Source organism: Pundamilia nyererei, unplaced genomic scaffold, assembly GCF_000239375.1.
Source record: "Pundamilia nyererei isolate P.nyererei 1_Seehausen unplaced genomic scaffold, PunNye1.0 scaffold00117, whole genome shotgun sequence".
Lineage (NCBI taxonomy): Eukaryota > Metazoa > Chordata > Actinopteri > Cichliformes > Cichlidae > Pundamilia > Pundamilia nyererei.
In genome coordinates, this window is record NW_005187518.1 from 940,451 (window position 1) to 949,623 (window position 9,173).

The 9,173-nt window shown below is 43.6% G+C and overlaps 1 long non-coding RNA gene across 1 annotated transcript; it reads left to right on the forward strand.

Moving 5' to 3' along the window:
* Positions 1-44: 44 nt before the first annotated feature.
* On the forward strand, positions 45-8,878 carry LOC106456336 (uncharacterized). Its single transcript, XR_001290486.1, has 3 exons — positions 45-483; positions 1,073-1,141; positions 8,708-8,878. It is a non-coding gene; the product is annotated as an uncharacterized LOC106456336 (long non-coding RNA).
* Positions 8,879-9,173: the final 295 nt, after the last annotated feature.

Sequence of the window (9,173 nt, forward strand, 5' to 3'; positions counted from 1 at the left end):
ATTTTGGATCATTTTGAAACATTTTCTCATCGATTCTTAATTAAGAGGCTTCTTCGCTTCTTAAGGCGAACAGGAAGGTGGCCTTGGAGTCAAATGTCCCATGAGCCTAGGTGCTGACCATTACGGGGTCCCTAATGTAATAAAACCTGGGACTCCCAGAAGTGAAGAAGCTTCTTGTTAAAGACTCCCATGACCTGGATGAATGAGAACACAAACATGTTCTAATGTTTCTTGAATAATAAAGAGCTTTGCGTGTTTGGTCCTCAGACGACATCGAGATCATCTTCAGGCGAGAGTCGTGGAAGGCGAACGGGGAGTTTGCCCAGACAGACGTGCACCGACAGATCGCCATCGTGTTTAAGACTCCGCCCTACGAGGACCAAGACATCACAGAGGAAGTGGAAGTCAACCTGGCCCTGCGTCGCATCTCAGACCAGATGGAGAGCGAGCCCGTTACATTCAAGTACCTGCCTCGCAATCCAGGTCAGTCAGCACTGGACTTCCCTAACATCCTCTTCTGCCACACCAACCCTCTGCACGTCCTCCTTCACTACATCCATGAGCCTCCACTGTCTCTACTCCCTGTAGATTCACTTTTCCGCCGGTCTCCCTCCTTCTTCTGGTCATAAAGTCCACTGTCCTCTCTCCTATACATCTCTACACTTCCACACTTATGTCATCAGGACCAGCCACCTTTCTGTTCTTCCTCCTCTTCATAGCTGTCCTCACTTCCTCCTCACTGCACTTTCTCATTCATTAACTGTCCTCTGTCTTTTTTCTCTCTCAAAGTACTCCTTCCACCTTCTCTTCACACTCTCCTTACTTGTTAGTACATTTCCATCCTGCTGCACATCCTTTCCAGCTCGATCACTTTAATAATAATTCAATTCTGTTTTATTAATTCTGTGTCAAATCACAACAACAGTTGCCTCAAGGCGCTTTATATTGTAAGGTAGAGCCTACAATACAAGTCCATATCTCCTTCCTTACAACTCACTGTAAGGCTCTTTGAATACTTTCCTGTACGTCCTCATTCCACCAAGTCTGCTTGTCCTCTTTCCTCTGTCCACAGGATACTCCAAACACCCTCTTGGCAGTGCCCTTCAGCAGTTAAGTACTTTAGTACTTTCCCAGTAAACTGGTAAGTCATCCTTGAGACTACCATCTGGTGCTGATCAGCTAAATTTGCCAACTTGCAGATGTCATCCTGAGTGCACCTTCCTCCACTTATATACATCACGCTATGGTCCTCCCTCTTCTTAAAGCATTCACCATGGTCCTCTCCATCTTTTTTGGCAGGATCAGGGAAAGTTAATCACCTAAAACATTATAATTTTGCTTCCTCATTCAGTGTTCAACGAGCAGCTTTGACTTTGTAGCTTTAAAATGAGTGTTTTTCTGGAAGTGGTTTCAGATTTGCCTCATTGTCTTGCATGGTGGCAGCTAACATGGGCGGTTTTATTGGTTTTTAGCAGTCATTCTCTTGTATCTGGAGAATACTGATCAAAGAGAAAATGTAGAATCACTGTCTCATACTGGAAGATTGTTCCATTTTGGTGGAGTTAGATTTTCATAATCTAACTCCACCTAGGGTTAACTCACCAGATCTCAGTTTTGAACTTGGTGGGATCAACCTACACACTTTGCAGTTAGGAAGCCTTTAAATAAAATCCCCTGCTTCACAAATTAAACAGCTACCACCTACAGTGTGTGGCCAGCCAGTCAATTAGATGTTAGGTGGGCGACACTAATGTGAATTTTCGTTTGCTGTCTGTGCTAACTCGCTAAGTTGGACACGAAAAAGTGGTTTAGAGCAGCGCTCACATCAGCAAGAAGTCAAGTCAGTAACAACCAAACTGGGAGTAATGATTTGGTTGATATTCGCTGCACTGAGGACACTGATGTTGCTGCTAAGCAGATGATGGAGACCTGTCACATCTCTTTGAAACAACAAAGATGTCAATCATCAGCTCGTGCAGCCGGCTCTTAAACATTTTGTCATTTGATTTGTGAAATAATTGGAAAGTGAAAATTAGTGGGGTAAATTTGTGATTCTAAATGTCCCTGGGTGTGTATGTGAGTGTGAATGGTTGTCTGTTTAAGTGTGTTAGCCCTGTGACAGACCGGACATCTGTCCAGGGTGTACCCTGCCTCTGGGAGAGGCTCCAGCTCCCACACAACCCTGATAAGGATAAGAGGAAGAAAACGGATGCAGTGGAAAGATGTATCAAGTATATTCTACACTGAGTGTTGGTGAATTCATATATTCACTTAAACTAGGAGGACAGGTGTGGTTTATACTAAGCCCACTGTGTAACTTTGCTATATACTAGATGTACCTATTGAACGTTGCATTTGGACTTTCCAACAAGGGGAATTCTGTATGCAAGAAGGCTTGGTTATGTCTAAATCAATTACAACAAAATGAAACTAAACGTTCTCGCTTGTGAGAAGAATAGAAAACTAAGCAGTAATCGGCCACAAGGGACGCTTGTACTTAAGATTTCTCACTTTAAAATAACAGGCTGTGGTAATACTGGTCTGTATACATGGGCAGGATGTTGTGCAACTGTTGCTTTACAAGCATGTAGTAACCAAATCAGGTGACAAGCAAATCTTGTATTTAAAACAAAGACAGATGAGTTTGCACTGCATTGTGAGCATATTTGTTTCTTTAGAAGAGACGGTCTGACTGGACCTCTACTGTACCTGAGCTACAGGGGTGGCTGTAGCTCAGGTGGCAGAGCAGGTCAGCCACTAATAAGAAGGTCGGTGGTTCGATCCCAGGCTGCCTCCTGGCTGCATGCTGAATATCCTTGGGCAAGATACTAACTGGTGGTGGTCAGAGGGCCCGGTGACGCCAGTGTCCTGCAGCCTCGCCTCTGTCAGTGCGCCCCAGGGCAGCTGTGGCTACAATGTAGCTCGCCATCACCAGTGTGTGAATGTGTGAATGTAGTGTAAAGCGCTTTGGGGTCCTTAGGGACTGAGTAAAGCACTAGTGAACCATGTTTCACGTTTGACCCTTCGTCTACAAGTCATTGGGTGAATGGGGATGATCTGTGCTTTGTGTGCACATCTTTGTACGAAATCTGCTTACCTGCTCTTTAATCATTTGCTGTTTTAGCTGTTTGCTGGTTTCATGAGCTTTAACCAGAGATTCTGGTGTTTTTTTGGCAAAATACATGTATATTTAAAAATTGATTCAGGCTTTAATTAATCGATATTGCATTATTCAAGCTAAAATCAATTTGAATCAGGAAATCGATTTTTATAAACCCACCGCTAGAAACAAGCCAGCAAAATATGTAGAGTACTGTGCAAAGTCTTGAGCTGCCCTTCATTTCTTCACACATTTGTTTCTCCTCAACTTTTTGTAGATTTGGCTAAAGAAAGGAAACTAATTGTGTTTTTGCGACAGGCTGCTAGTAACAACGTGCACAAAGACACAATTTGAAACTGGTTCTTTGCTAAACTGTTATGTGTAGACACAGCACTGGTTCATCCTTGTGTTAGTGTATACTTACTAGAGTAGGTCAGTGGTCAGGTATGGTCAATGACTGGGCTAAAAATAAATGTAAAAGCAGCCAATGTCCAAAGAAAAACTTTGAAAGACCTTCAGAAAACCTAAACGACTGTTGCTGAAGAGATTAAAAAAAAAAACATTGCAAGAAAGTCTGGGTCTTTGGAAGCAAAATGTATAGAAAGTTTTTTGATTAGAAGTTTAAAAAAATATTATGATTCAAGAGGGCGAAGCCTGAAAGTGATAAACATATAATTAGAAAATAGTGCTAATTATAGTCTGTTCTATATTGAGTCATTAGTTGCTGTGGGTTGATATTTTGGAGTCTAGCCTTATGGGGGTGGCCTGTACACTGAAAATAAAAAAGGGAAGTCTTAAAATTATGTGACAAGAATACTTCAGAGGGAAACTAGGTGTAGGAAGACTAACAGATTAACAGTAAAAAGGGTACCAAATCCTTTGCATAGTTTAAAGACTTAATAGTTCTGTGGACCTAGGCTTTTGGTTTCCACATAATCCAAGACCACCTCTGTGACATGTAAAACTGAGGTCATGTTTGGCCTGCTGCACAAAATATTGGATACAGTAAAACAAATTTACACTGGCAAAAGAGACACTCCAAACCTTTCTTTTAACCCTCAGCTAACCTTTTTTTCCTAACATCACCTGACCATTTAAATCAGATTCATGTCAGTTTGGCAGGTGTATGATGTTAGTGTAACCAGTTTCTGCTTCACCCTCTGTAACAGGCCGGCCCAAATAAACTCCTTGACTCTGCATTTTGTTGTATTTTTAAAGAAGACAAGGAGTCTCTGGTTTGTCTTGATGCATGCTCAGCCATCCAGGTATGCAAACCGCAAAAGTTTGATTCTGTTCATCTGGACGTAGCATTTTCAGTGGGAGAAAAGTTTCGTCACTCATCCATGTGACTTCTTCAGTCTCAGCTGACTGTAGGTTTCCCCAATCTTATAAATAGTACATTTGCACAATAACTGAAACCAGCACACTGAATGAACAATGGGCTGGGAGGTCAGTTTTTTGATCATTAATATGCAAATTGTGACGTTCATTGCTCAACAAACACTGATCAATGGCCATGAGTACCATTCACAGAGAGTTGGGGAATGGCTGCATTTACGGCATTGTAAGATGTCAAAAGATGTACCCTTGGGCCCCTTCCATGATTCAGAGATGTTTTTTCTATTTTTACGTAAATGGCCTCCTTGACTCCGCCCTCAAACCAGCGTTCCTCCCTGTCCAGGATGTGTACATCCTCATCATTGAAAGAGTGTCCACTGGCCTGTAGGTGTAAATAGACTGCAGAGTCCTGGCCTGACGAGGTAGCTCTTCTATGTTGTGCCATCCGCTTTGCCAGAGGTTGTTTGGTTTCCACGATGTATAAATCCTGGCAATCCTCCTGGCACTTAGCAGTGTACACTATATTACTTGTGTCGGGGGACCCGATCCTTGGGGTGGACCAATTTTTGGCATAGCATGTTTTGGGGTTTGCTTAGGCAGCAGTTGTCCTTCTCTCCTGGATGAACTGGAGCTTTCTTTAGGCGCCTTCCCAGATTTGACAAATGTCCAGCTAGGATCACCACATTTACTCAGGCCTTCTTGATGTGATGTTCTTCTGCTTCCCTGGCTGCTGTGTCTATGGGGATGGTGTTCGTTCTATGCTGTGGTGTCCTGATGACACCCGGTTTGTGCTCCAGTGGATGCATATTAATGATCAAGGACCTGACCTCACAACTTATTGTTCATTCAGTGGGCTAGTTTCAGTTATTGTGCAAATGTACTGTTTATAGGGCTGAGGAAACTTGCAGTCAGCAGGGGTCATTAGCTGCTGACTGCGTTCAGCAGCTAATGACGCTGCGGTCAGCGTTTTGGAAAGCCGTAGATGCAGAAGTAGTTATGCCAGAGTTGGTGCGCTACTGCCTTAGCAGACTGATTAAGGCTGATTAGAAAGGCCTGAGCCATCTTTGGAAAGTGGTTTATGACCACAAGCACATCCACTGATTAGTTTGCTGAATCCTCCAAAAATATTTTTGCGCCGTTCCTTGGTGGCCCTGGTGACCTGCTTCATCATGGACACCTTTTAGTACAGCAGGATGCACGGTTGACGGAACAACATACAGGTAGGTCTTAAAGACTTGATCCAGTAAACTATCTCTTATGGTCAACTTGTCCCAAGCCTTTAGAAGTTTCTTTGTATTGGCTGCTTCTTTGGCCCACTCTCTCCTTGATGGTCTCCGCCCACATTCCACATAGGAGATCACTCTGCACAGCACATCATCATGTGTCCCACTAGGTCATCTTGTAAGAAGGATTCAGATTCAGACCAGTTCGGTGTAAGCACAGACTGAGAGAATTGAGACAGGAGAAGAGCATGTGGCCACACTTTTGACTCATGTTTACTATGGCCCTGGAGAACAGCTCCCACCTCAGCCTGTGCAACAGCTGCACTGAAAAATGACAAGCTGGTCACCGCCTGGGGTCGGAACATTTGTACCCTCTTCCATATAGGGTTGCCTTTACAAGGGATGTAATGGATGCTATTTTCATAGGGTCTGACCTTATTCCATCAGCATTGACAATGTGTCCCAGGAATTTCATAGACTGTCTCAGAAAATGGGACTTCTTTGGAGCCAACTTGAGATTGTAAGCCTGTGGTCTCTGGAAAACCACTTGCAAGTGCTCCAGTGCCACTTCTTCAGTGGCAGCACAAACCAGGACATCGTCAAGACAACATAGCACACTGAGAAAGGTCTGATCTCTGAAAATGGCTAACGTCATCCTCATGAAGGTCGCTGGACTGTTGCACAATCCTTGTGGCATATGATTATATTCGTATAATCCAAATGGTGACGTAAATTCGGTGTACTTACGGTCCTGCTCATGCAGCTCCACATTATAATAACCTGAAGTCAGGTCCATTGTAGAAAATAATGCGTTTCCTCCTAAAGCAGCCAACGCATTGGCCAAAAGCGGAAATGGCTGGGCATCTTTGACAGTTGTAGCATTAAGTCAGCGGAAGTCATTACATATTCTCAACTCACCAGAATTCTTCCAAACTAAGACCAATGGTGATGCAAACACACTGCAAGATTTCTGAATAATTCCCCGTTCCTCCATTTCATTCTGTGGTAGTTTGTCATAAATTTGTCTTAGTTGGTGGCACATGTTGGCATGGCAACCGGAATGGTTTGTCATCCACAACTCGAATTCGATGTAGGCAAGCTCGTCTCTTGAGAAGATGGACACAAACTGTGCTATGAAGCCAACTAGTTTCTCTTTGCCAGCTGGTGAAACTGCACGTGAATCAATTTCAATATCAGATAGCCCCAGATTTTGTAGCACGGCATGTAAGGGGCTACCACAACTTGTCACTTCCTGTGAAGATGCATTTTAGGCTCACTGGCTTGTCAAAGGGGTTCAACACTTTTACAGGGACCCATCTATCACTTTTTCGATATGCCACAGTTCTTCCAACCATAACCGATCTTGGCCTGGACCTTGAGCCTGTGGGTTCTATAACTACAGCAAAGACCACCTCCCCACTATTGATTAGCTGCAGCCTGCCCCAAACTAGGTGTTCTGTCGGTGGCTCCAATGTGACAGCTCTCTTTAGCTTGACAGCTCCAATCTAATCACCAACGTGCTCTCGAACCACCACGCCTGATATTGAACTCAACAGATTTTTATTAGCCAGTTCTTCAGCATTCAGGGCCTTACTGTGTTCCTCTCCTAAATATAGGAGAATAAGGTCCTCACTCTGCCCTGCAACCACCAGCATTGCCACAACAACTTTGCAGCCATACATCTCAACGGTAATGTCACACACACACCTGTTGGAACTGTCCTTGAACAACTACAACCAATCAGGACGACTCAGTGGGTTGGAAGGTTGAGGTCTCCAATGCTACATGACATACCCACATAGCAAGCAGGTCTGGCCCGGATCTGGTATCAAGTCGGCACTGCTAGCTAACTTCTGGCATGATAAGACGTATGTCATCCAGATACGGGCCAGGCCTGGTATAGATGGCACTATGTGATGGCATGCCATATCTGGCTTGATTGTGGTTTGGTTTATGTGGCCCAGGCCCACAGAAAACAGGTCTGGCCCCGAAGAAGATCTGGCATCAAGCTGGCACTTCTGACTGACTGGTGTTTTGGCAGGGTGTATGTCAACCAGATGTGGGCCACGTCTGGCAATGATGGCACTATTTATGTTCCTATTTTCCTATTTAAATTAGAAGACCAAAATGCCATGCTGCAATACTATACTGCTATGGTAGCCAATGTTTCAAATGCAGGTTTGACAGGTTTTTGAGTGTACATTTCATCCAAAACCTAGTGAGGGTTTACTCATCTTTGCCAGTGGGAGGCTGTAGCTCAGGAGGTAGAGCAGGTTACAAACTGATCAGAAGGTATAGTGGTTCGATCCCTGGCTCCTCCAGTCTGCATGTCAAGAGTATGAATGTAGTTAGGAAGCACTCAGTTAAGCGAAAGTGTGTGATTAGGTGAATGTGGCATGTTGTATAGAGCACTTTGAGTAATCTGGGGGAGTAGAAAAGCGCTATATAAGAATCAGTCCATTCACTGTCTGAACAGAGTTCAGCATGTTACTTTTGCACTGTTTTGCATGTTCTGGCAAATGTTGTTATTGCATGGCTTGATTAAGTTACACATTAGGCTGACATCTGGGGCCAGAGCTGAAACTGTTCTGGGCCAGCCCAGGGCCAGCATTGTCTCTACAACTGGCCTATGGCTGCACACCACCTACAGATGGCCCACATGCCGCAAAGAATGACGGCCCTTTCGTGGCCCAAATCAGGTTTGCCAGAGGTAATCCACACATGGGCCAGCACAGGACAACCAGTGTGTATGCAACTGGCCTTGTGCTGTGCCCATGTGTGGGCCACCTCTGGCAAACCAGTCCCAAAAAACATATGTATTATACAGTGTTAAACAAATGAAGAGTACACCAACTGGTGTACTAAGTACTTCATACACTGTGTTCGTCAATTGATAAAACAAGTTTTATGTATCGATAAAACATAACTACTCTAGATACAACTCACCTCTCGTATAGCTTTAACAGACTGGGAGTGATTACTGCAGCCAGCCTCAAATAAACGGCCACAACAACAACTGTATAAAATACTTTTTTCTTCTTTACAGTCATTGTGCCAAACCAGGAGGGAGGGCGCTGTTTCCCCATTGCACTGACAGTTGAGGCAAGTGGAAACACTGTTATGTTAGGAGCACACCGGTGACAGGTGTAGGTGATGCTTGGTGTCATGAAACACTGATGGTCTACTTTTGACTCAAGTAAATCAGAATCAGAATCAGAATGGGGTTTATTGCCAGATGTTGAGGTTTACAACATTAGGAAATTGCTGTGGTGCTTCAGTGCAAACAATAAGAATTAAAGTGCTATGTAGAAAGAAAGAAAGATATGTGCATGAGATATACATGAGATATATACATGAGAATATGAATTATGAGTGCTACGTAGAAAGTATAATGCAAACAATAAGGCATAAGTGATCAATGCAATTAAATCGATTGTACAAACAAGTTCTCAAGACCTAATCGAATGTGTCTGCGGTAATAATGAATATTGTTGGTACATTAATCTTGTTAA